A 26711-nucleotide genomic window follows, 5' to 3' on the forward strand; every position below is an offset into this window, starting at 1 on the left:
CACCTAACATAAATCTATAATTGCTAGTATTGAGAAAAGTCTTTTTTTTATTCAACAACCAGCTGCTTTAATGAGAGAAAACTATGAATAGGAATAAAAGTTAGCACCATATAGCAGCCATGCCTAAAACAGGATACATTAGAAAAGTAGCCAGTGAAAAGTGAGATTTTAAGTATCAGAGCAAAAACAAAATCCTTATGTTTATAAGGCTCAGCTCTGTCACATAAATCAAGAAAAAAGATCTGGCAGTCCTGCAAATATTATTATGATAAATTACATTAAGCCTGCAATATTTTTCCATAACAAAAACAAAATGATCCTTATACTGCAAGATAACACTGGAGGGGTGGGGACACAGGCGATGTTGAAATTCAAGATCCCTGAAGACAGAAAGAATAATGGTTAATAAGTTCTCCTAAGAAGTATCTTTAGAAACCTTGAATCACTCCAAACTTTTGGTGTTTTCAAACAGACAAAACTCAAAAACTCTGGATGTAAATGATAAAATACACACCAAGTGAATGTAAAATTTATTTATTTATTTATTATTTGCTACATGATGGTCTCATCCTCCCTCCAAGGAGATTAGAATAGTCTTTTAAATCTCAGAGCAATCCAGACAGGTAAATTAAGGTGAGATATAATGACATCACATGACCAAAGACACCTAGTAATCTAAGAGAGGATTTGAAACTGAGTTTCCATAAATTCATATCCCTACAGCCAAAGCTACAACCTACTCTGTTTCCTAATTATCAGTGGCCTTTTCTGTACTACATTACCAGCTCTCAAATGCAAATATAATGTTTCCTTCTAGAAAAGGTCAACTATACATAATTTGAAACAATCATATGTGATGATTGCATCTGGTTGGGATCAGGGAGGGCCTTCTCAGTACTGTAGCTGCATCCAGGCTCTGGAACTCCATCTCAAGGAAACCCTCATTACCTGTCATGAATGGCTTTTTGCCACATGGTAAAAATGGTTGTCATTTTAATGGGCTTTGGGGTAGCAGTGTCTCAACTCTGCAGGAAGCTGTTTTAATGGGGCACTTTGTGTTCTGTTATTTTTACTCTGCTGTTTTTAATTTTTGTAATTTGATCTCAACATGCTAATATAACTTTCCCCCTTCTTGTTGAGTATCTGTTGTCAGCAAAAATGTATTAAATAAATAAAATATTCACTTATTGTTTTACTTCTGCTGCCACTCGCCTCCTTTTTCTCTGTTATTTCTCCTTTGTCAAATTTTGATTGTACTTCCTCATGACAGAGGAGTGATATTCAGTGCTAGTCCTATCAGAGTTGATCACTTGAAGTTAATAGATATGACTAACTTAGGTTCATTAATTTCAATTAGTCTTCTCTGAGTAGGACTTTGGGCTTTAGCTACTTGGCAGTTTACTGTGTGTCTGGTGCTACTTGCATTCCCTTTTAATTTGCATGGTTCACATGGCGTTACTGGCAAACAGAAGCTATCACACAGTTTTCCCCCTGTAAATCTGTACTCACCCAATCCTCTGATAATCTGAAGAGGGAGGGGGAAAACTTCTCCACTCCATACCTCTACTCCACTCCGTACCTCTAGGGCTTGCAGATGCTATACTCTAATGCTTTTAGGAGGGTGTGTCAATCATTCCCCTCTCCACGCCCACTCCCTCCTCTTCCCTTCTTTCATTTAATTTCCTGTGTGATTAAGAGAAATTCTGCTTATCTCTCCTGTTCTGTAAGCTTTTATGTTGCTGCAAATGGTGCCTTTATTTTGTCCCCCCCCCAACTTGTGCACAAAAGAATAACACAGCTCAAACAAAGATTTGTATTTCATCTGTATTGTACCAGTGAAAATACAAATAATTGCACTTCCGGGTTTTTTTTTAAACTTAGAACAAACTGAGCATGCTCGGTTGCCAGGTAATGAGAGGGAGTGGGAATATTAAAGTAGAGGGTGTGGTCTTTAGGAAACTGCGGGATGGTGTAAAAGCGGGAACAGAATAGAACAGGCCGGAACGGGCCCTTTATAAAAGAAATTGATGCCAAAACACTGGGATGTGTTAGAGACACTTGAGAACAACATTTAGGAACAAAAACCATTCCAATAGGATTTTATTAACACTTTAACAACCAAAATGCCCTCCGGAACAGAATGAAACAGCCCGGAACGGTGACTTCCCAGTGAGCCAGACCTCCGAAATTCACCAGTCCCATATGACTACATGGGATGCATGCAATAAGACACAAAACTTCCACAAAAACCACGTTCTGATACCCGTTCCGGGCTATAATATGATTTTATGTAAAACAGCCCAGAACAGCGACTTCCCAATGAGCCAGACCCGCCAAATTCACCAGTCCAACATGACTCGATGGGATTCATGCAAAGTCACAAAACTTCCACATAAGCCATGTTCCATGCAACAATACATCTTTCTGAGTCTTGTTTGTTGGGCTACATTAAGATCAGTTGATTGGTGGGTATTGAGGGGCATTCTCAGTAGTGAGAAGTATTTTATGAAATTCCCTTTCCAGGGATGTGAAGGTTGGCCCCTCCATTTTAAAAGCCTTTTAAACCATCCTATTTCAAATTGCTCATAATTTATTGTTTACTGGTCATACAGCTTTTTTTATTGATTGATTTTATTTATGTTTTTGGTGTGGCTCTGGAAATGGTTCTTGTACTGACTGAATTATATTTCTGTATATTGTATTTTTAAACTGTTAATTATATTATGTTATTGTATTTTTATGCTGGCAAGCAAGATCATACACTCATTTAAATCAATTTTACAAGCATGGCAACAGCAATATGGAAAATGCATACGATCTCAAAAACCTGCTAGGATAGTATCTTCTACATTGCACAAGCCTTACAAGCAGGGTGAAATTAAACTGCCTAAATGTGAACTGCCTAATATTATCCAGCAGTATCCTTGGCAGTTTGGTAGGCTTGGTCCAGAAAGGTGGCTTACAAATTTTTAAATAAATACAAATTTTAAATGCAGGTCAAGGGGTGATCTAGATGCAAATATGAATGACTCAAATGCAGTGAACTGTGTCATTTAAAGTATGACCATACACTAATTTAAATCAATATTACAAACATGGCAACAGCATTGTAGAAAATTCATATGGTCTGAAAAACCTGCTAGGATAGCATCTTCTGCACTGCACAAGCCTTGCAGCTACGGTGAAATTAAACTACCTAAATGTGAACTGTCTAATGTTATCCAGCAGCCCTCTTGGCAGATATGAAATAAGGGTTTAAAAATCTGCGTATGTAAAATGGAATAAGATGACATTGCAACATCTTTTAAAATCATGCTATAAGATATGACTAGATTAAAGATTTGAAGCTACTGACATAAAATGTGAGGGTAGCACCTATTTTCTTGGTCTGAAAAAAAAGTACAGCATAAAATGCAAATTTTTCAACCTTAACTTTTTGTTGCTATAATCAAATTATTCTGATGTAAAAGGAAAAGTCTCTTGATGGGAAAATAGAAAATTGGTTGAACTGAGAGCACAGCTTAGGAATGGAATAATGTTATCATATCATTGGTTTCAATGGCAAACTGAACTGTTACAATCCATGTTGTTTTGGTATTTTCAAATTAGGCATACTATAAAAGTATTATTAAGAGTTGATTCACAGAATGCTAAGGGAGGCTTCCCCCTATGAAAATATATTTGAGGGGAAATGAATTAAATATTGATTATATTGGCTAGCACTTTGAACACCTTTCCAAAGAAATTGTACAAAGAGGGTTTTTTTTTAAAAGATGCAAATAGGTTTGTAACAGTAATTCGAAAGAGTTAATGGCATCGCAGCTAAAGGAAAATGTCCTAAAAATTCATATTAATGGTACTTGACTCCTTATCAACTGAAACATTTTCAAAACTAAAGAGGGATGTGAGGTGTGAGGTTTTATATGTAATTTTTCTTACACGTGTCAGTATTGAACCATTTTGGATATTAGTCTACTAGAGAAATGGCTGGCATCAAAAAATGCCAAAACAGCTGGTATAAAAAAACATATATCCAGGTAGGACATCCAGAGGACACTGTAGAAGCCACTGATTTGGAACTAGTTGTGAATCTGTTGAGAAACCACCATCAGAATTCCCACCATTTTCAGACCCAACAGCTCTGGCAATGGTGGGCCTTTGCAGTCATGCTGGGGGAAACCTGGCATGGCTTCAACACCCCTCCCTTTTTGGGCATGGCATGGCCACGCATGCTTGTCACATAGGGGGTGGAGCAGGGTGGCTATTTAAGCCCTGTTTCACCTCCCCTCAGCCTCTTTCTGGCCTGATGCAACGGTGGAGTGGGTTGCTAGGCCATCTGTTTTGGCGGTGCACAAGGCGGGAGAAAGAGGACCTGGTGGGTCAGCTTCTCAGCATTGGAGCGTGAGAGAGAGGCTTGGAGTGGTTGAGGCAGGGGGCCCGCAAGGCTTGGAGTCTGGGCAGAGAGAGTCTCTGCTAGCCCTGGAAGGCCTGCTTCACTTAGCAGCCTCCTGTGCAGTCTGGCTGGCCTGTTAGGACCCGGAGGGCTGGGATCACAAGGTTCAGAGTTGGGGCAGGGAGAGTCTCTGCTAAGTCTGGCAGGCCTGCTTCACTTAGCAGCCTCCTGTGCAGTCTGGCTGGCTTGTAAGAGCCTGGAGGGCTGGAATCATTTGGGGCCTACAGTTAGTGTTGGAGCATGGGTGGTAGTTTGGGGCCGTGTGACTGTGAGGCAGCCATTTTGGGAAGGTTTTCATTTGATAGGCGATTGGCAGCCATTTTGGAAAGGTCATCTGGAGGGTGGCCATTTTAATAAGGTCTTCTGGAGGGTGGCCATTTTGGTAAGGTCATGCTGGCAGCCATTTTGGTAAGGTAATTTTTAGGTAGTAGCCATCTGGGTTGTGGGTAGGGTTGCCAGGTCGGAGCCATTCAAAAACCTGAGAAAATGGGGGCGGGCCCTAGTGACGTCATGGGGCGGGCCCTAGTGATGTCACGGGGCGGGCCCTGGTGACATCATTAAGCATGATACATTGTATCAACCACAGTTGCTTGGAGCATGCCATTTAAAAAAAATTCTCTGGAGATTAAAATAGAAATCTTACCTAAAATAGGGTGTTCCTAGGTCCATCTGAAGTGACAAGGTCATTCTTTGTCACAAGCTTAGGGTGATGCAAAATGGAAATGGACTGCCTTCAAGTTGATCCCAGATAGGGTCTCCATGGTAAGCAGTATTCAGACAGAGGTGGTTTACTATTGCCTTCCTCTGAGTCTGAGAGGCAGTGACTGGCCCAAGGTCACCCAGTGAGCTTCATGGCTGTGAGGAGATTCAAACCCTGGTCTGCCAGGTCACAGTTCAACGCCTTTAGGGAACATTTAATCTAGTTTACTTGCTTCTGGCAAGAAGGGTTTACGTGCCCTCAGGCCAGGCCATTATTGGCAGAAAGGAGCTCAGTGTTGCAGAGATGTTAGATGGGAACACAGATAGATGCCCCTGAAGGCAGCAACTGTAAACATGCTTATTAAGGAACTAAGCCCCATAGAACTTAATAGGACTTGCTTCTGAGTAGATATGGTTGCAGCCATGTTAAGGACAAGGGAGGGCATTCTAGGCAAAACAGACAAATAATTGGGTGTCAGAACAAATTAAACCAGAACTGTCACTAGAAGCTAAAATGATGAAACTGAGGTTATCATACTTTGGACACATAATGAGAAGACATGATTCACTAGAAAGGATAATAATGCTGGGAAAAACAGAAGGGAGTAGAAGAAGAGGAAGGCCAAACAAGAGATGGACTTATTCCATAAAGGAAGCCACAGACCTGAACTTACAAGATCTGAACAGGGTGGTTTATAACAGATGCTATTGGAGGTCGCTGATTCATAGGGTTGCCATAAGTTGTATTTGACTTGGAGGCACATAACAACAACAAATTAAAAGAGCAGCCCAAAACCAGCCAGTGGGTTTTAAAATTGTTACATTAAAAAAATAGAAGTACTTAAAAAAACTGAGTAGCAATCACCTTTCTCTGTCACAGAGAAGGAAAGCCTCTAATATGGTGCCCTCTTGAGAAGTATTGATTTGTTAATATAGATTTCATTGATTAATTGTTAAATTAAAACTTGTCCAATCACTTGACTAAAGATCTATTTAATCAGTCATCAGACCTAGTTTTTGCCCAGTTTCGAGGCTGAACTCTAGAACTGACAAGAAGTTCAGAGGTTGAGATTTGCCTCAGATAATGCCATGTACGCACATATAAACACCTTTCCTGCTCTATAAAACTGTGGTACAGCCAATTTTCAACCAAATCTGTCTGTAGCTTACTGAATACATTGCCTACATTTTGGACCTTCAGGAGAGCATCAAGATTCAGAGCTCCAGGGAATGTGAAAGGAACTGGAGAACACTAGGGAGTTCCTGGATAAGTGTTGTAGCAGAACTGGGGTGTCTCATATTGGGCTGACTGTAACTCCCTGGTCAGCAACTAGTTGTATGGACAGGATACCTTGAAGTAGGGGATGGAGCTGGATGATGGGCCAACTTCCCAAAATGGACTGCCAGCAAGTTCCGTTGCTGCCACTGTTGCACTGTATGTGTGCACACCCACGCACCAACCCCTTTTGCTTTAGGTCTAGCAACCCCAGTGTTTCATAGATGAATATAGACACCCTTGTATGTGGTTGAATTGCTGTTCATTTATCCTGCAATAGCCTGTCCTACATTAGCTTTGGAAGCAGGGCATCTAATTCAGATACGTCAGTGGTTATGGGAGGATGGAAAGGAAGCTGCGCACATTGAGGATCCATGTGTGTGGATTCACATGAACTGGAATCACAGTGTAACTTTTAGAGACTCAGAGGAACTGAAATGGGGAAAAGATGTCTAGTTCAAGTGTGTACATGCTAACACAGACATTCTCGTCTTATTATTGGTGTCAACAATTTTAGCAACCTATGTCCTCAAATTGTTCTTTCCTTTGCATCCCTTATTGTCTGCTTTGCGGATACTATGCAGCGCTTGCTAGAAGGCGGGGCCTACGCGGCCTGTCAGCCTCAGCAGGAGCCGTGGAGGGCAGGCCGGGCTGGCTCCTTCTTAGCCACGGAGCCGGTTCCCCTACTCCAAGAAGGACGGCCGGCAGCTTCACCCCTCCTGTGGGCGCTGCTGGGCGGCAGCGGCCGCGATGAGCCCCCCCAGCCAGAGACTGCTGCTGAGCCCCATCGCGGCCGCTGCCACCCAGCGGCGCCCACAGCAGGAGGGGTGAAGCCGCCGGCCATCCTTTCCGGAGCAGGAGAACCGGCTCCGGGGCTAGGAAGAAGCCGGCCCGGCCTGCCCTCCACGGCTCCTGCTGAGGCTGACAGGCCGCGTGGGCCCCGTCTCGGCAGCAGTTACTAGGAGACGGGGCCCACACGGCCTGGCAGCCTCAGCAGGAGTGGAGGCCGGCCAGGGCCGGCTCCTTCTTAGCCCTGGAGCCGGTTCCCCTGCTCAGGAAAGGGCGGACGGCAGCTTTACACCTCCTGCTGTGGGCGCCTCTGGGCGGCAGCGGCCGCAATGGGCCCCCCCAGCCAGAGACTGCTGAACCCCATCGTGGCCGCTGCCGCCCAGCGGCACCCACAGCAGGAGGGGTGAAGCGGCCAGCCATCCTTTCCCCCAGCCAGAGACTGCTGAGCGCCTGAGCCCCAGGGGAACTGGCTCTGGACCGGGGCTAAGAAGGAGCCAGCCCAGCCTGGCCTCCACTGCCACCGCTCGCCTCCACCCATCACCCTCACCTGTACTTCTGTGGGTGGTGGGAGCGGGCAGGGGCTGCTGCTGGAGGGGTCCCTGCAGGGGCGGCGGCTGCTCAAGTCCTCGTCTCTAGTCCCTGCCTGCGGCTGCCTGACTGAGAAAGAGCGGGAAGGCGGCCAGCCACAGCCCAACGTATGCATGTCAATCATGCATGTGTGGCTAAGGGGGCCGCTGAAAAGCCGGAAATCCACCAGTTAAATTGAAGTATTGCCGGAGGCCGGAGACAGCCCCCTTTTGCCGGAGACTCCAGCAGAAAACCGGAGACCTGGCAACCCTAGTTGTGGGCCATGCCTCAAGGCCCCAAAGCAGCCTGCCCAGCAGTGGCCTCCTTCACACAGGACCTGTTATCCTCTGTGGATTAGGGCCCTGATATCGTATCTGCATATTCAGGGGCAGTATTTGCTGGATATGGAAGGGGTGTTTCTCCTGCTGCCTAGAAGCAACCTATGAGTGATGATTGTAGATAGGTTGGGGGCAGGGGCTGCCTACCTTGCTGCCGACTCGTTGTCTTCTGTCCAGGTTGGTGCAGTTCCATTTGGGGAGATGTCAGCTCCTCTGGGGGCCCATTTGCTGTTGGCAACAAGGGAGCATATTTGGAAGGAAGAATGCATGGATGTGTTTTCCCTGTTATACCGAGAGCCCGAGCAGAAGGAAAGGGATAAGCAGGAGGAGAGAGACAATGAGAAATTTTAAAAGGAAAAGGAGGATAGGATCTGGGGTAATAGGATGGCAGGAATTTTAATTTATATGGGGGTGGTGATTCAGCACCAGCCTATGAGGGCAGCAGAACTACCTGGACATAATAGTTAGGGTGCATACAGAATTCATGGGGTCAGCATGGCTGGCCTATGATACAACTTTTAGGATGAGAGTGGCAGTGAATATAAACCTACAGTGGGACAGAAAAGGACCCTGGTTGTGGTTGCAGTTCATGATTGCAGCTCGACCCGTGCAAGAGGATAGGGCAGATAGTAGGCATTTACTGGGTCAGTCTGACACTGTGGTGCCTTCCTGTGGGTCCACGGGGCAGGGGATTCAACCCTGCCTGCTCTGTTGGGAGTTCAGCTTTAAGGGCTTTTGCAACAGGAACCTGTGTAAAGTTAGACATGAGTGTTCCATCTGAACTGGCTCTCATCCTTTTACCAGCTACTTTAGAGCTGAGGGGTTTAAGGGTTTTCAGAAGGGGAAAAAGCTCGGATTTGGGGTCCCACCCTGATTAATATTTGTGGGTTTTGCCTTTGCTCCGTCAGCATCCTAGGCAGGCGGATGCACTCTACATGGGGAAAAGTTTTTGGTTTGGTTTTAGGATTTCATTTGTTCGGGAGCATAGCCCTTACATGTCAGGGAATTTTAAGTCGGTAGTTGGAATGAAGTTAGTGGTGGAGGAGAAAATAGATAAGGATAATTTAAAAAAAAATTGTTTTAAATTTTTAAATTGAGTTTTAAATTGTTTTTAAAAGATGTATTTTAAATTTGTATATTTGTTTTTAATGTTTTTAGTTACGGTAAACCGCCCAGAGAGCTTTGGCTATGGGGGGGTATATAAATACAATAAATAAATAAATAAGTAGCCGAGAGAAGGGTACTGGGTCTGTTTGACTATGCTTGCTCACAGCAGTGTTTTGACCTATGTCTGTATTTTGACTGGTGTCTGCTGAGCTAGGGGTGCCTTGGCCATGGAAAAATTGGAGGGTCCTTTGCCTGTACTTACCTTTTTGGGGAATTGAGCTTGACTCAGTGGTGCAAGCTTGCCGTTTACCAGCAGTGAAGTTAGGGGGGTTGAAGCGTAGCGTGGCCAGCATTAGATGCACCAGGAATTTTGGAGCAATTTAATTGGGTTTCTTTTGGCGATTGAACTTATTATTGGAGGTGGAGTGTAAATTCACTCTGTTGCCTCTGGGGCTTTGGGGTTATTTTTCAGGATAACTGGTGTGCAAAGGCATAGCCAGTGGAATGGGCTGAGGCTGTTGGGCTTTCATGGGCTTTGGGTATCTTTATGTAGTTCTAGCTCTGAGGCAGTCTGATTTCATGCAGTGCTGTTATAGCGTGTGTTTGTTTGTTTGTTTGTTTGTTTGTTTTGTTATGGGGCCGGGGGCATTTGGATGGAAGAGTTGCTTTGCTCCCTTTTTAGAAATGACGGATCTGGTCGGGCTTTGGAGGAGGCAATGTTTTGGTAAGTGGCAGCTGTGTTTGGATTTAGTTGTGCAAGTCAGAGACTGACCAGAGGGGCTGAGGTTTGGTTATCACTTTGGCCTCTTCCATGTACACAGGCTGTGTGCAGTCTGGGCTTTAGGTTCATTTTGCAGCTTAGAGGTAAATCTAGAGGGTTGTTATTTTGTCACCAGGATGGTCAGCCTTTGACTAAGTTTCAGTTTTGGTCCATTGTCAGACGGGCCTTGTCACTGTAACCTGACCAGTTTCTGAGACGGGAGGAACAGAAATAGCCATCTTCGAGACTTCTATCAGGAGTAGCAAACACGCCTGAGAAGTTGAAGGGATGGACTTTGCACATGGTGCATTGCATCCAAGACTGTTGTGGCCATGATTTATTAGGGATCATTTCATCATTTCTTTCCACATACCATATCTAATCCCAGCTGGTCTACTGTTATGCTGAGCCAGCAAGGGCTGCTCTGATAATAAGGATGCAATTACCCAGTATGGACATTATGGAAACTACTACTCACATTATAATAGAGTGCAGTGACCGCTCTCTGCCTTTGAGGGGCTGACTGGAGCTTCTAATTACGGTAATATTTGGGGTTGGATCCCAGCCAGTTTGGTACACACTCTTTCCAGATGGGTGTAGCTTCTATAGTAGCTACATTGGGCTGTGGGAACACAGCCATGCAGGCAGTGGGGCACTGGTGGTAGGTCATTTAAGGGCCCTCCTTAACCGTTGTGCTGCTGAGCATATTGATAATTGTTTCTGTTTTAACAGGTTGGAGGATGCTGGAGAGAGTCAAGGTACTCATGTGTGGCCACAGATGGAGTTCTGGGCCAAGAGGGCATTGCAGATCAGGCACAAAACCCAGTTGGGGCTTCACCATTGTGTTCTAATCCCAACTGATCTACTGTTATGCTGAGCCAGCAAGGGCTGCTCTGATAATAAGGATGCAATTACCCAGTATGGACATTATGGCAACTACTACAGGCGTACCCCACTATACAGACCTTCACTTTACGGACACTCGTGAGTACAGACATATTTTCTGTAAACCATTCCCCTGTTTACGTACGCTCACTTTGCAAGAACGGACACTTAACGGCATGGCGCCACCTCCCGATCAATGCCACCGCCCAACTACAAACTTGCGTACTGTATAGTACGTACTGTTTTCGCTGCTGTCAGTTTGTCTTCAAACACGTTTCACTTCGCATCGCTTCGTTTTGATTAAGTGATTGATTAACTTATATTTTACTGTTTTCATGTGATTTAATAACAGTAGATACTAAAAGTTGTAAGGCTGTCAGTTTACATTAGCGTGATTAGCTCTGTGATTAGCCTAGGCCTAAGTGAATACGTACGTAGTATAGGCCTAACTTCTATGTAGTTTACGCACTGGTTTTGTTGTGATTAAAATAGAAAACTATTTAATACAGTACAGTACACTGTAGTACATAATGGCAGATAAAAAGAAAAGTCGTAAATCTATTACCTTAGATATGAAGCTTAAAATGATTAAACTGTCTGTTGAAGGTGTTTCTCAAGCTGAGATAGGCCGAAGGCTAGGCTTCACCCGGACTACAGTTAACACGGTCATGAAGAGTAAAGAAAAAATTCTTGTGGAAGTTAAGAGTGCTACGCCAGTTAACACAACAACAATTAGAAAAAGGGATAGCATTGTTGCAGACATGGAGAGACTCTTAATACTTTGGATAGAAAATCAGACTACACGCCATGTTCCTGTAAACCAGGCAATTATTCAAAATAAAGCCTTAAGCCTATTCAATGACCTGAAGGCTAAGAAAGGTGAGGCAGCGAAGGATGCCGAATTTGTTGCAAGCCGTGGATGGTTTGATAGGTTCAAGAAGAGGTCTAACCTACAGAACATCAAAGTGCAAGGAAAGGCAGCTGCTGCAGATACTGAGGCTGCAGAAAGCTATCCACGCGACTGTGATGTTCCTATATTAATGTATATATGGTAAGTGTTGTTGTTTTAGAAGATACATGGTAAGTGGAGTGAAAGAGGAGGGGGAGTGAATGGGCAGTAGAATGCGAGATGATTGGCTGAGTGTTTAAAATGGCTGAATGTATAAAAGGAAGAGTGAGAGTGGAATCGGGGGGGGGAGAAGAGAAAGAGTGGATTGCTTGGTGGGGTTTGAGAGAGTTGTTTGCCAGGAGAGAGTGAAGAAGGAGGGGGGTGGAGTTCGGATTAGTATTGAGTAAAACCATATGCTTATGTGCCTTAAGAAGAAATCTTGTTAATCTTGTTAGCTTTGTTATCTGTAATAAATACTTAATTTGGTTTACCAAAGGCCTGATCCTTGGCTGGGGTTTCACAGACCAGAAGGGAGGGTAAGGTAATGACCAAGGCTGAAGGAGAACTGTAACAAATGGTGAAAGCGGTGAAGAGAATAACAATACCAGTATTCAGAGTCTCTGGGAATACTAGTATTGGGACGTTACTGGTGGTTGCCTAGCAGGGGGATCTGTTGAGATCTGTGCTAGAGCGGATAGGTAAACCATAAGAGAGTGCGGTCCGGACTGGTGGAGTCCCTGGTGGTGCCTAGAGACAGGCAGTAACCACAAGCAGGTAGGAACCTGACAGGGAGAGCCAGGGAAGGACGCCTCACATGTGGTGGTAGAGGTGGGATACGAAAAACAGAGAATCCAGATACGAATACTAGAGAATCCAGAACAGTGGTGTGGCAAACAGAAATAACAAAACAAGATTTCTTGTGAGAGTGACTGGCAAAGAGTGTGTGGCAAAGAGTGAGTGAACTCAAACACCATGGCTGAATATATAAAAATGAAAAGAGAGGAGCTGGTGGAGAAGTGCATAACATTTAATTTACCTCATGAGGGTAAAGGGGTAGATGAATTGAGGGTAGCACTTATAGGATTTGCAACTGCCCAGCAAAAACAACCTGTCAGGGAAGAGACCCCAGAAGGATATTTAAGCAATCCCGCTTATATAGAGTACTTGAGAGAGAAGTTAAGATGGGAAGCTGAGAGATTGAGGATGGAAGCTGATGGGAAAGACAAGCAGAGAGAGTTGGAAGCTGAGAGATTAAGGATGGAAGCTGAGAAGTTGAAGATGGAAACTGAGAGAATGAGAATGGGGTTTGAGGAGAGGGAGAAGCAACGAGCAGTGGATGCCGAATTACAAGTAGAAAAGTTAAAATTTGAAAGAGAGAAGTTTCATTCTGATGAAACAAGAAAGGACAGAGATGGAGCAAAAATAAAAATTACTCCAAAGGACTTTGCTGTCTATGAGCCTGGTCAAGATCCTCAAATTTACCTCAGCACCTTTGAAAAAGCAGCTCAGTTGTGGGGGCTACCTGAAGATAAATACATGCAGTATTTATCAAACCTGATTAAAGGGGAATTGGTTGAGGTATACCAATATTTCCCCTCAGACAGGCCCGTCACCTATGCTGAATTCAAAGAAGCAGTGTTTAAAAGATTCAGACTGGGGCCTGATTATTTTAGAAAGCTTTTCAGAAATTGCCAGATACAGACAGGGAGGTCTTTTGTGGAACTGGGAGCAAAGTTGATGGATATATTTGGAAAGTGGATGAGTAGTGCCAAAGCTCAGTCAGTGGAAGAGGTGAAAAGCCTCATGATACTGGATCAATTATACCATCAGTTATCACCAGAAATAAGGCTCCTGGTCAAAGACCGTTCCCCTACATCTGTGCAGGAGGCCGCAGAGTTGGCGGATCACTTCGCCTCCAATAGAACTGGTTGGGTGGGGAAAACATCAAGAGAGTTTAAACCCAGACCATATAGTGCTGGCAGAAGGGATGTGGTACCACAGCGAGTGAGTCCTCCATTAAAATCTGAAGGGCACAGGACACCCCAGTTCATAAATCTGAAGGGCACAGGACTTCCAGTTCATAAAAGGCAAGGACAATGTACTGGCCGATGGACTTTCCAGGCAAGTGGCTGGGACTGCAGTGACGTGACCAAACAGAGGAACAAAGAAAGACATTTTCCCCATAGAGACTTTTATTTGTTAACGCGACGTATAAATCCTGGAACAGGAATAATACTCTGCTGTTGTTTAAGGGGGGGGAAATGTGATGTTCCTATATTAATGTATATATGGTAAGTGTTGTTGTTTTAGAAGATACATGGTAAGTGGAGTGAAAGAGGAGGGGGAGTGAATGGGCAGTAGAATGTGAGATGATTGGCTGAGTGTTTAAAATGGCTGAATGTATAAAAGGAAGAGTGGCACAAATGGTGGCAGCGGTGAAGAGAATAACAATACCAGTATTCAGAGTCTCTGGGAATACTAGTATTGGGACGTTACTGGTGGTTGCCTAGCAGGGGGATCTGTTGAGATCTGTGCTAGAGCGGATAGGTAAACCATAAGAGAGTGCGGTCCGGACTGGTGGAGTCCCTGGTGGTGCCTAGAGACAGGCAGTAACCACAAGCAGGTAGGAACCTGACAGGGAGAGCCAGGGAAGGACGCCGCACAGCGACCTTGCCAAAATTATTGAAGATGGAAGCTACTCCAAGGATCAAATTTTTAATGTGGATGAGACTGGGCTGTTCTGGAAAAAGATGCCTGTAAGAACCTTCATCGCAAGAAAGGAGAAAACAATGCCAGGCTACAAGGCAGCTAAAGATAGAATAACCCTTCTGTTTGGTGGCAATGCTTCTGGTACCTTAAAGCTAAAGCCTATGCTAATTTATCGTTGGGAAAACCCTAGAGCTTTGAAGAACTATGTTAAAACTAGACTTCCAGTGCATTGGAGGTCTAATAGAAAAGCATGGGTGACTGCAGCCCTTTTCGAAGAATGGTTTGACACCTGCTTTGTACCAGAGGTGAAAGCCTATTGCAAGGACAATATCCCTTTCACAATTTTGCTCCTTGTAGACAATGCTCCTGGCCACCCTCGAACGTTAGATGAGCTGAACCCTAACATTCGAGTGGAATTCTTACCACCAAATACCACCTCAATACTGCAGCCCATGGATCAATATGTCATAGCCACCTTCAAGTTGAACTACTTAAAAAGAACATTCAGTAAGTGTATTGCAGCAATAGACAATGAAGAGGGAACAGGGCAAGAAGTCCTAAAGAAATTCTGGAAAAGCTACAACATCTTGGATTGCATCAAAACTATAAGAGATGCTTGTAATGACATAAAGGAAACAACAATGAAACGGGTCTGGAAAAAATTATGCCCGCAGTTAGTTGATGATTTTGAAGGCTTTGAAGATCCTGTAGCTAATGTTACTGAAAATATTGTGGAGATGGCAAGGCAGTTAGAGCTGGAAGTGGAGCCAGAAGATGTTGCTGAACTTCTGGTGTCCCATACTAAGCCCCCCAGCAATGAAGATCTTCTGGAACTTGAAGAGAAGAAGAAAATGTGTAGGATGAGGTTGAGACCATCGAACAGCCTGAAGGCCTAACTTCAAAAATTCTCTTGGAAGCTTTCCGTCATCTTGATAGCACCATGGCTCTTTTTGAAAAGCATGATAGGGACTTTGAAAGAAGTTCCAAAGTCAATGCTATCATTTCGGGGGGTTATGCCTGTTACAAAGAAATCTACAGGGAAAAGAAAAGAGCTACAGTTCAAACCTCCTTAGACACCTACTTTCGTAAAAGGCCAGCAGCACCCAGTCAATCTCCCAGACCATCAACATCCACTGAAAGTCCATCTCTAGCATTGACATCAGCCCCAAGTCCTACTCCTACTATTATTGCTACTTCAAGTAGTCCATCCAAATCGCCAGCAAGAAAGCGTCTAGCCCTTGATGACTCGACTTACGAAATAGAAAATATGCTCTCTCCTTCATCCTTCCTACAATAAATTTTCTGCCAGCCCTAGTAAGAAAAATCAGCCGACATTAAAGGTAAGCGTCCCCTTTTTCTTAAAATAAGGCCTACTGTATTTAAGTGGGAAAAAAGGTAGTGCTTCACTTTAAGTACATGTTTGGTTTATGTACTCACTCTGGACCCATTGCGTACATTAATGCAGGGTATGCCTGTACTCACATTATAATAGAGTGCAGTGACTGCCCTCTGCCTTTGAGGGGCTGACTGGAGCTTCTAATTACGGTCATGTTTGGGGTTGGATCCCAACCAGTTTGGTACACACTCTTTCCAGATGGGTGTGGCTTCTATAGTAGCTACGTTGGGCTGTGGGAGCACAGCCATGCAGGCAGTGGGGCACTGGCGGTAGGTCATTTAAGGGCCCTCCTTAACTGTTGTGCTGCTGAGCATATTGATAATTGTTGTTTCTGTTTTAACAGGTTGGAGGGTGCTGGAGAGAGTCAAGATACTCATGTGTGGCCAAGATGGAGTCTGGGCCAAGAGGAGGGTGTCACAGATCAGGCACAAAACCCAGTTGGGGCTCAGCCATTGCTCTCTGGTCCAGTGGCTGGGTAGATGTGGCATGCTGTGGGAACGCCTCCTGCCAATGCTGTTTGATGCTTCATTGGTGCAGCACCCTCCACAGGATTTGATTATACTTTTGGGTGGCAATGTCCTGGGAATGTTGAAGGGGAAAGCCCTTATCATTTAGGCTTGCCTGGACTTTGTGGCCATATGCAGTCGGTGGCATAGGACCGTGATTGTTTGGTCCGATATCCTCCAGAGGACGATTTGGAGGGGTGGGAATGATCCCAGAGGCCTGAATAAGGCTAGTCGAAAGGTAAATAGGGAAGTCCGGCTTGCCCTTGCTGATAAGCAGGGCGAGGTAATACATCATCCACAGGTGAAGTGTAGCAGGACTGATCTTTACTGGCCAGACAGTGCTCATATGTCTGACCTGGGTAATGATCTGGTTTTGACTGATCTTCAGAGTGCCCTGAGCATAATTATTTGTCGCAGGTGGGGGAAGAGGGACTAAGCTGAGGCTTGTCCTCTTCTGTGGCGGATAGGTGCGGGAATTTCACAGGATAGGGTTTGGTGACCACCCTTAGGCACCCTTTAAGGTGATTGGTGGGTTCTGAGGCCTGCCTTCCATGTCGTGCAGCCGGTTGGCAGGATAAGGCTAACCTTTGGGGTTAACCTGTAACACCCACTCAGAAGTTCTGCGGCCCTGAGGGGGGGTGGATCTGGAAGGCCTTCCTAACCACCCTGCGGGGATGGGGTCTGGAAGAGGGGATTGGGCTTGGACCACCCCCTTTCCCATGGCAGGGTGCCCTCACCCGATTGGGTAAGAGTTAGGTCCTGCACTTGTCTCTGCAGATCATTTATTATGCAATCAAGCATTTAATTGGTTTTATTTAAATAAACATGGCCCTTGATTCACCCACACTTCATCTTGTATTGCCTCTTCATTTCCCAGCTATGCACTGCAACTGATACTCTAGTGTCAGATATTAATGTAGTGCAGGGGTCAGCCTGAGATGTCTTGTTGGGCACTTAAATATGGGATTCGCTTGAATATGGGGAATGAGACATGCACTATAATTTGGGAAGATAACTTTCCTCTATTTTTCTGAAATGGAAACACTAAACAAGATGTTTAGGGTATTATGTGACAATTCCTTCTAGGGAGTAAGTAGTTAGCCCCCAAGTTATGTACGCATAACATATAGTAGAGGATGTTAGCCAGATAGAGTGCACTTGGAAAATATGATATGATGTAGTGGTTGTGTGAACTCCTGGGATTGCTACAAAAGAAGCTCTTAGAGTCTCATGTTTTAAAGTATGCTACCAACCTGAGGGATTTTCTCCTACGTGCTGGAGATGAGGAAATATCTCAGGGGAAAGTGAAGGCACAAACGAAATCAAGAAGCCATGAGAGATAAAACAACTAATGATGGAACCACAAGCCCAGCTGCTGCATCACATAACTGTCATAACTCTTAGGGATGCAGAGGAGGCTATTATTGACAAAGAAAACCTTTTATGGTTTCACAAACCTGATCACTGTCATTTCTGAAGGGAGAATCCACCTGGCTAAGCAGCTGAAGAAGTGGTTATCCCAACCACTTATGAAGTCTCAGGTATAGATAACTATATAATTAAAACAAAATATCCCATTGATACAAAACATATCCCCATTTTTAATTGACATTTAGCACAAGGAGAAAAGGGTGTTTTCATGTGTGGACTTCATCAGTACACAGGTAGTTAAAATATTTTAAACGGAATTCAGTTGAGACTTACATGCAACTTTCTTAGACTGAATATGTTTTTTAGCTGACTGAATACTGGGTAAGTAACCATCCAGGGAATCAGGATGCTATGAGAGCGTTACCCTTTCCTTCCTTCCCTTCCCACCCATGACCTCAGAGCAAGATTTTCCCCACAAATTTGCCTGGCGTAATAGGTCCTGACTCTGTCATTCCAGTCTTCCCTGTATGTTCACTCATCTTGTGCTAATACTTCTGGGATACAGGCTGCATTGTGCTATGTTAACAGATACTTAGAAATCCTGCTAGATGGAATTCTTGAGGGCAGTAGAATTCTTTGTGATGCACAAAGCGGATCTGAGAAGGCGCAGTTTGCCCTGAGAAGGATAGGTTTTCAATACATGCGGTACAAAAAGGTGGTGAAGAATTTTCAGTTCCAATCCACCCATTCCGGATAAGAGAGTCTGAGCTAATACCCTTGTGTATTATGGTGTATGCCTGTAAGCTGCGGAAGTAGTGTTAGGATGGAATTTATGGACGCTCAAAATTGTTTGCCAGGAAATGTTTACTAGCTATACACAATAAATGCCTGGAAGCATGTCCCTGCATTTTAATGTAATATGGTTTTATTTCCTTATATTTGGAATGAAGTGTTGTAAATATCAATAGAGGATGCGTTTACTTTAATGTAAAAAAAAAGCAAGCTATGCCTGCTTGTGTTTATGGAATCTAGCTGGAAATGCTTGGTTAACTACAAATATTTTGCTCACATCTCTGGATCCATGCCATTTCTGACATATCAACAGTGAAATGTATGTCCTATTTTTAGAGCCAAATATTCTCATCATCAAGTCAAGGTATGTTTAAACAAAGAATCTTGTTACCACAGCTGCAGTATGATGTTTAATGAAAGAACTGGACATACATTTGAAAATACTAAAAATAAAAAGCCTTTGAAATGGGCAAGACCTATGCAAGGTAAAACAACTGATTCTGTACTGCTTTTCACTATAATTTGGGATCTTGGATCCATATATCTACATTTTTTCATTTCATAGAAATCTATGACTATAAAAACATAGGAATTGATATTGCACTTGACTGCTGCTGTGCGATCACAGAGGATAGACAAGATGCTTCCTTCCAACATAATTTTTTTTAAGCCAGTTAATTATTTTATTTGCCTGGTTAAGGATTTATACTTTCAACATATTCTTTAAACCTTGCAAATGTGATGCAATATATTCATTTTACCTTTTTTCGTTCCTACAATAAAGCTGCACAAACCTATAAGAACAGGATTCAGCAGACATTACTTAAATGTTGTCTGTAGATAAGATGAAATATTATATTTGTGAGAAATAATACCAATAATGTCTTCCATTATTAAAAATGTGATCACAACACAGATTTGTTTGTATCCAAATATTTGTGTTTATCACAGTATATCTTTCTTATTATATGCTCCAGAGTCTGATCCACAGCCCACTGAATACACTAGGATTTAATTCAGACAATAGCAGAATAACTCTTAACTGGTTTGTGGGTGGGGATATACACATTATTCTTGGGATTGTGAAGATTTGTTCTAAACAGAATTGCATCGCATATGCACGCATACACACATACTTACCCACAGTATGCATAATGTTTATTTCTACAGACTTTGTTCTCTTAGTTTAGTGTATTAATTTAAATAATTCAGGAAAATAAAAACAAAGTTCAAATCTTGTTTATTTAGCATTTTAAAAAAATCTGTATTAACAGCAATCCTTCAACTGTAGTGTAAATAAACACAATTAATAAGCTTTTAAGTATGCATTCATTGAGTATTATTTCCAAACGACTCCTCTAATTATTAGACCAGTAAATTTGTTTTCCTGATTTAAAAACCAGACACATGCCTAGTTTTACTGCTACGTAGATTATTCAGAAAAGCTAAATTTCTGTTACATGGAAAGCTAATTTTTTAACGTGTATCCAGAAATAGAAAATACATATTTCCTAAATATGATTTTCTAATTTTTAAAGATGGGCATGGTCCCGTGTTTAGCTAAACAATGGCACAGCAACATCCACAGTACAATGGGATTCTAGATGGGTGAAGTATAACTCAGTTTTAAATAAAAGATGTTTAGATTATGAATTTAACTAAGCAGTTACTATTGGAAATATTTTTCTTGCTTTTTCACAGACATTTTCTACTGCTTATGAACAGTTAGAGTATTATAATGTCTTCTCTTTTTTTAAAAAAAGCACCAACAACTTACTCCATTACATTTTTGGCAGAAATATTATTGTTTGGTGACTGGACCAGTGCTAAAGAGCTACCATATTTGTGGATCATCACAGTTGTTCCCATTTGGTTTGATATGTGCTATTTGCCACCAGTTTGCTTAAAGGACCAGTGCATTCCACTTCGCTTGATCAAGAATTGCACATGTTGCAACTTAATTCCGTTTGGTTTGTGCGTTCCCAAAACTCCCATTTTGAAATAGAGAGCAATGGAAAGTTTTTCACTTGCTTTGTTTTAGTTGCTCATATGGAAGTATTTTGCTATCTATGACATGAAATATAAGATGTATAGACACAACTGCAACTAAAATATCAGAACATTAACACCCAAGAACAGTATCCTTCAATTAAAACAATACTTCCCATTTGGACCTTAAGGTTTTTCTCTTTTGTAACATTCTTGGAAGCTCAATCAAAACCAATACTCAAGGTACACAGAGGGAAGGGGTTACTGTTGCCCTGTATATGGATAGCAAAGCCATTCATTTAATAACACTATGATGAGTAATACTGGTATTCTGCATGTTTGTCTGGGGGAAAGTACAATTGATTTAAAAGGAACTTATCTGATTAGAACCAAAGAACAATATTCTAATTAAAATTTCTGTTAAACCTGTACCTGGTCCCACACATGGAGGACATGATTTGGAGGTTATCACTGATACTCCTTACACAGATTTCCACTCCTTTCCCCAGACCATAGTGTGTGTAGGGCGTGGGGAACAGTGTTGCATCTGAACCTGGCAAGGGTGGAGCATGATTATGTTGGCATGTAGACACACACACGCGCAAGCTGTCCAATGTGATATGGGGCCAGAAAAGGGATTTATAATTTCAGGTGTGCTTACCTCTCACTGATGCATTTGTAATTACATCAGTCTCAGTGCCTGACCACTCACCTTGGGATCTCAGTGCAAGAACACAGGGTGTTGCCACAGTGTAAGTAGGCTGGTTACAACAGCAGGGCAGTGCTGAAAAGTAGGAGTTAAAAACAGAGTCACTAGTGAGTAACTGGAACTACCAAGATGGTGAAAGAGGGTTCCTGCTCAGGACTTTGGGACCTTGGGGCATGAAAGGAATTCCTTTGGGGCTTGCTTTCATCGCACACCTTAGAATCTTGGAACCTGGAAGGCTGGTGACTCAAGAGGGCCTACCTCAGCACTGGAAATATGAGACCATCAGAAACAGGTAGAGCTCCACTTGCAGCTCAGGACAACATCAGACTCATCTAGGTAGCAGAGAGATGTCATAAAGTGCCTCCTGTCTTAGCCAGAGTCTTTGCTCAATTTACAGTATTAGTTGCAGATCTCTATTTAGAGAGACTATAGCTTACCAGTAGAATATGCAGAAAGGCATCTCCAGGTAGGGCTGGGGTCTGAAATGCTGAGCTGCTCCCAGGCAGCATGGACAATACTGAGCTAGATAGACCAGTGGTCTGACTCGTATAAGGCAGCTTCCTATGTTCCTAGTATTAATAAAGTTGTGATCCTACTTAATCCAGTGACAAGTCGCTCACCACTTTATTCCAGGCTTGGGCACAAATATATCTTCCTGCCAGCACTTTGAGGGCCAGAGTATGTATGAACTTTCCACTTGTGTCATTTCCTTCCAAGGTGTGCACCATCCTGACCTGGAGCAAACTCTGGCACAGCCATGGCAGACACCTCTATGAATCCAACTGCTTATACCATGGCCCCAAACAGATTATTGCTCATCCTGGATACAGTGCCCAGGAATAGCAGTCATCATACTTGTCTGCTTCCTGCTTTCTTCTGGACCTCAGATGTGACGGGCAAAATCTAACCCTCAGTAAGGGTTTGAAAGCCCCATCCACAGATGGTATCACCCCCCTCGCCCTCTCCCCTCCTCATTGTGGTACGTATGAGAGCAAAGGACTTATGATAAGCCGTGTGTATACTGATGCTTTTAAATCATCTTCTTGTAGAAGCTCCCTCTGTGCTACCCCAAAAACAGCTTGAGTCATCCTCCAACACAGTGCAAAGAGCTGCTGTTTCAAGAAGAGACATGAAATGTGCATACCTAAAGGGACTCTTTGGACTATGGGCAAAGTATTCAATGTTGTGAATGTAATGAAATTGTGCCAAAATACTGAATGCTTGTGTCAAAGAATGCAAAGCATTTTGATTATCATGATAAAGCAAGGGAAGTGCAGTTGAATTATTCTTACCAAAGTTCCAACACAGGTTGGATTCCAATATCAGTTCTAGGGCTGAATACGGATTGGAGAGGTGAGGATGAGAAACTAGAATTACTGTATTGCTTTCTAATGAGGAAGAAGACCTTAAATATTTTCAAAAGTCTGTTTTATGTAGATGACAAAATAATATTACTCAGGTCATAAGATTTCTTGCATATGTGGATGACCTGACATGTATGTGAAGCTTGCACATGCACAAAGGCTTCTATCTTTGGTTCAACGTCAGGGACAATTCTTTGTGTGAATCATCATTGTGTGTGAAGACCTGCCATTTCTTGCACTCAGAAAGCCTTGTATACTCCAAGACCTAATATCTGCATTGAAGAATCTGCAGATCTTTTAGGGTGGCTGTGTGGAACGTGTAAAATATCAAATATCTTGAGTATATAAACATATATGCTGAATGTAGCAAACATTAGCCATTTTAGTCAGTGTAGTTCATAATATAAAGATAGAAACAACTAAGTAGGACCAGGTAATAAAAGCATAGCTGGGGGGGGGTGCTAAGTCTGAAGTCCTATGCACTTACTTAAGAGTAAATCCCATTGAACACATGGACCTTACTTCTGAGTAAGCATACTTAGGACGATAAGGATCCAATGCTAAGCATGCCTACTGGTGAATAATTTCTATTTAGCTCAATAAGACTTCCTTCTGAGTAAACCTGCTTAGAACTGCATGGCCTGAAACAGTTTTGCTTAGCAATTGTTTTCTGAAAATGATTTTCATTTTTACTCTCAAAGGAGACAATTACCAAAGGTTTAAGATCCCTGAAACTGCAACCTTAATGCAAAATGATAGGCAGCAGATAAAATTGAGTGCCTTTTTATTAATTGCATAATCCAAATGGGGCATCTGATATTAAGACAAAATAAACTCAGGAATTATAACTAAATTGAAATCATTATACAGAATAAAACAAGCAGTACCGATATCAGTAAAATATTTTTTCAGTTATAAAAAAAATAAAATTCATATTGTTTGAAAGCTACTTTCTGGTCTTAAAAAAAGTCAAAAGATAAGGAGCATTAAACTGGTTATTTTTCAGAGGTTTCTGTCACCTAGTTCAGTAGCTCTCCATTTTTTCAGACCCGGGACCATTTTGAGTCCAAACTTGGAAACCACCTCTTACTTGTTTACAGCAATATGAATTGTGCTAGTGTTGCTGTCACTCACCTCAAGTTAGGCTGGAATCCACCTGTGGGTCTAATCCCACCAGTTGAAGATTAATTGTCTAGTATTTAATATATTTTAAATGGAATTTTTTTTTAAAAAAAAGTATCAAAACTGAACCTAATAATTTAGACTTCACATCAGAATACATTTTTAAGAGCCTTGTTCCCTTCCGACTGCCATCTCCTATTATGTATTGGGGTTGCTCCAGAAGGTCTCCCAAATTTTCAGAATTTTTTAGTGTTATGTGCAACTGTGGTTGGATGGGATATATCAAATTCCTGTTGCTTGCAAAAGAACCTCAGATGGAGCTGTTAGTCATGGGAGGGCTTAGTCCATCATTCTTTATCATGCCATTTCATAATATTGTAGATCCTCTAACCTTATCAAAATAAAATTCTAAGTATATGATTATAGAGCCATGACAAAATTATTGTCTTGCCAAAATAAAATAAAATCCCATGTGCCTTTTATTGAATACCTGGAATTTATATCAGCATGCACAATTTAATTATTTTTTGTAACTTATGTCCTAAAAGTACTCTATATAAATCCCATCCATTACTATGTGTCTTGTACCAATGTATACCTATGGAGAATCAGACAGTACCTGTTGAAATCATGGTAGCAACCTATAAAACACCACTGTTTCATTATATCCATTGATATCACAATAATAGCTCTATTTAAATTAATACTGATTGCACAACAGCAATTTAAGATAAATTGTTGCTTCCTGTGAGAATTAGAGCAAAACCAATGGACAGTGTGAGAGATTTTTCATTATAGCCAGCATTTCAAGAGACTTGTCAGCAGTTTCTTCGCCCAATAAATATTTTCTAAATAATAAGCCATCTTGAATAAAGTTATTATGTGACATTAGATGGTTCATTTATTTCAGAAATAAATAGTATGTTCAAAGGAAAAAACAAATGTGAATTATATGTGTTGTTTTTCAATTGTATGTGATGATTCCCTGGGTTTGGTGGAAGCTGGGAATAAGAAACTTGCAGTCACAGCTTGTAAAAGGCTGTTGATTCATCAACATTTGCATCAGTGCATAAAGTAGTTGCATCCTATGCACAAATATGCCTTGTAAGGCAGGTCTGTGCTCTTGGGGGTGATCTGTGCTGTGAACCTTAGTATGTAGGACTCATGTTTATGGATCAATATGCATATTCTTAATCTCATTGTTTTTCTAATACAAGGGGGGGGTCCTTGCCCTGTCAATGTGGACAGGATAGTGCTCTTTCAGCATATCAATCTTCTCTCTAATACTATGGCTCCTTTTTGCCCACACCTCACTCATATAAGAATGTACAGTTCCATTGCAGTGTCCTTCATTTTTGCAATAGCACATCTTGTGTGTTCTACTACACAGGTGCATGCATCACCAATTTACAGTGTTATCCTGGTTCCTGGCACATTACCACACTTATCCTCACACTTGATATTATTCTCTTTTTGCCTTGCACAGTAGATCATAGGATCAGGGTGAAAGTTAATGAAACTTAGCATGCTTATTTAAATCAAGCTCTATAGAATGAACAGAACTTATATCCCATGTACATGTGTTTAGCATCAGGATGTTATATGGAAATAAAGATGTCCAGGGAAGCAGTTAATGATGTAATAAAATTGCTTATATCCAGAGAGAATGCCCAAAAGTATGAATTTCACAACTCAGCTTAATAAAAGCTTAATTGATGAAGGCAAATAGTCTTGTGTTAATGGCTAGATTTCATGAAAACTTTTACTAGTGTTATTTTTTTAAAGTCACAGTGTTGGGTTTAATGTTTAAACAGCAACCACCAGCAAGCCATTGAAAATTAAACCCATCCATAGTTAAACATGGACATCACCATAAAATTAAATTATTTTGGTTGGTAATCCTTTGGGTTCATAAGACAAACAGCTATATTAAACGAAATGGGTCCTGTGACAATATAAGAAGAAGCTATGAAATATACAATTTCTGCACATTTGGGGAAACGTATGAACTTTCAGCTAGTTATTTGAAATCAATGAAACACATTTATTCCTTGGATACATTTCTATTAACCTCAGTTTTAGCAAACTTAAACTGAAATGTCACAAATGTGACATTAAAATTAGCTCACTTTAGAAACAAGATTTAGGAGGAAAAACTTTGTAAAATTTAGCAGATTATATGTTTCTTAATAGTTTGCATGATCCATGATTATGAATTTGGAGTAAAAAGCTGACAGTAGTTTTGTTTATTTTCTTACTGAGTCAGATAAAATATGCATTCCAGAAACGCAAACTGTGACTTGTTCTAATCGGTAGTGTTGGAAGTCTGACCATCTAGAATTTTTTTAATAATATTTAAAATTCTAATATTTTATGGATCTAATTTGGAAAACTTTACAAGTGACCATATGTTAAGAACATAAGAGCATAAGAAGAGCCTGCTGGATCAGGCCAGTGGCCCATCTAGTCCAGCATCCTGTTCTCACAGTGGCCAACCAGGTGCCTGGGGGAAGCCCGCAAGCAGGACCCGAGTGCAAGAACACTCTCCCCTCCTGAGGCTTCCAGCAACTGGTTTTCAGAAGCATGCTGCCTCTGACTAGGGTGGCAGAGCACAGCCATCATGGCTAGTAGCCATTGATAGCCCTGTCCTCCATGAATTTGTCTAATCTTCTTTTAAAGCCATCCAAGCTGGTGGCCATTACTGCATCTTGTGGGAGCAAATTCCATAGTTTAACTATGCGCTGAGTAAAGAAGTACTTCCTTTTGTCTGTCCTGAATCTTCCAACATTCAGCTTCTTTGAATGTCCACGAGTTCTAGTATTATGAGAGAGGGAGAAGAACTTTTCTCTATCCACTTTCTCAATGCCATGCATAATTTTATACACTTCTATCATATCTCCTCTGACCCGCCTTTTCTCTAAACTAAAAAGCCCCAAATGCTGCAACCTTTCCTCGTAAGGGGGTCGCTCCATCCCCTTGATCATTCTGGT

General features: G+C 42.1%; 1 long non-coding RNA gene across 4 annotated transcripts in view; it reads right to left on the reverse strand.

Moving 5' to 3' along the window:
• The window catches only part of LOC133365316 (uncharacterized), a 156153-nt gene that overhangs the window by 58926 nt on the left and 70516 nt on the right, over positions 1-26711 (reverse strand). For 3 of the 4 annotated variants that reach the window (XR_009758167.1, XR_009758166.1, XR_009758169.1), the window contains exon 4: positions 21239-21310. This is a non-coding gene — a long non-coding RNA (uncharacterized LOC133365316). Of the gene's footprint in view, positions 1-8269; positions 8351-17831; positions 17926-21238; positions 21311-26711 lie in introns of those variants that run through there. The other variant, XR_009758168.1, reaches the window with a different exon arrangement.

Source organism: Rhineura floridana, chromosome 10 (assembly GCF_030035675.1).
Source record: "Rhineura floridana isolate rRhiFlo1 chromosome 10, rRhiFlo1.hap2, whole genome shotgun sequence".
Taxonomy (NCBI): Eukaryota; Metazoa; Chordata; class Lepidosauria; order Squamata; family Rhineuridae; genus Rhineura; species Rhineura floridana.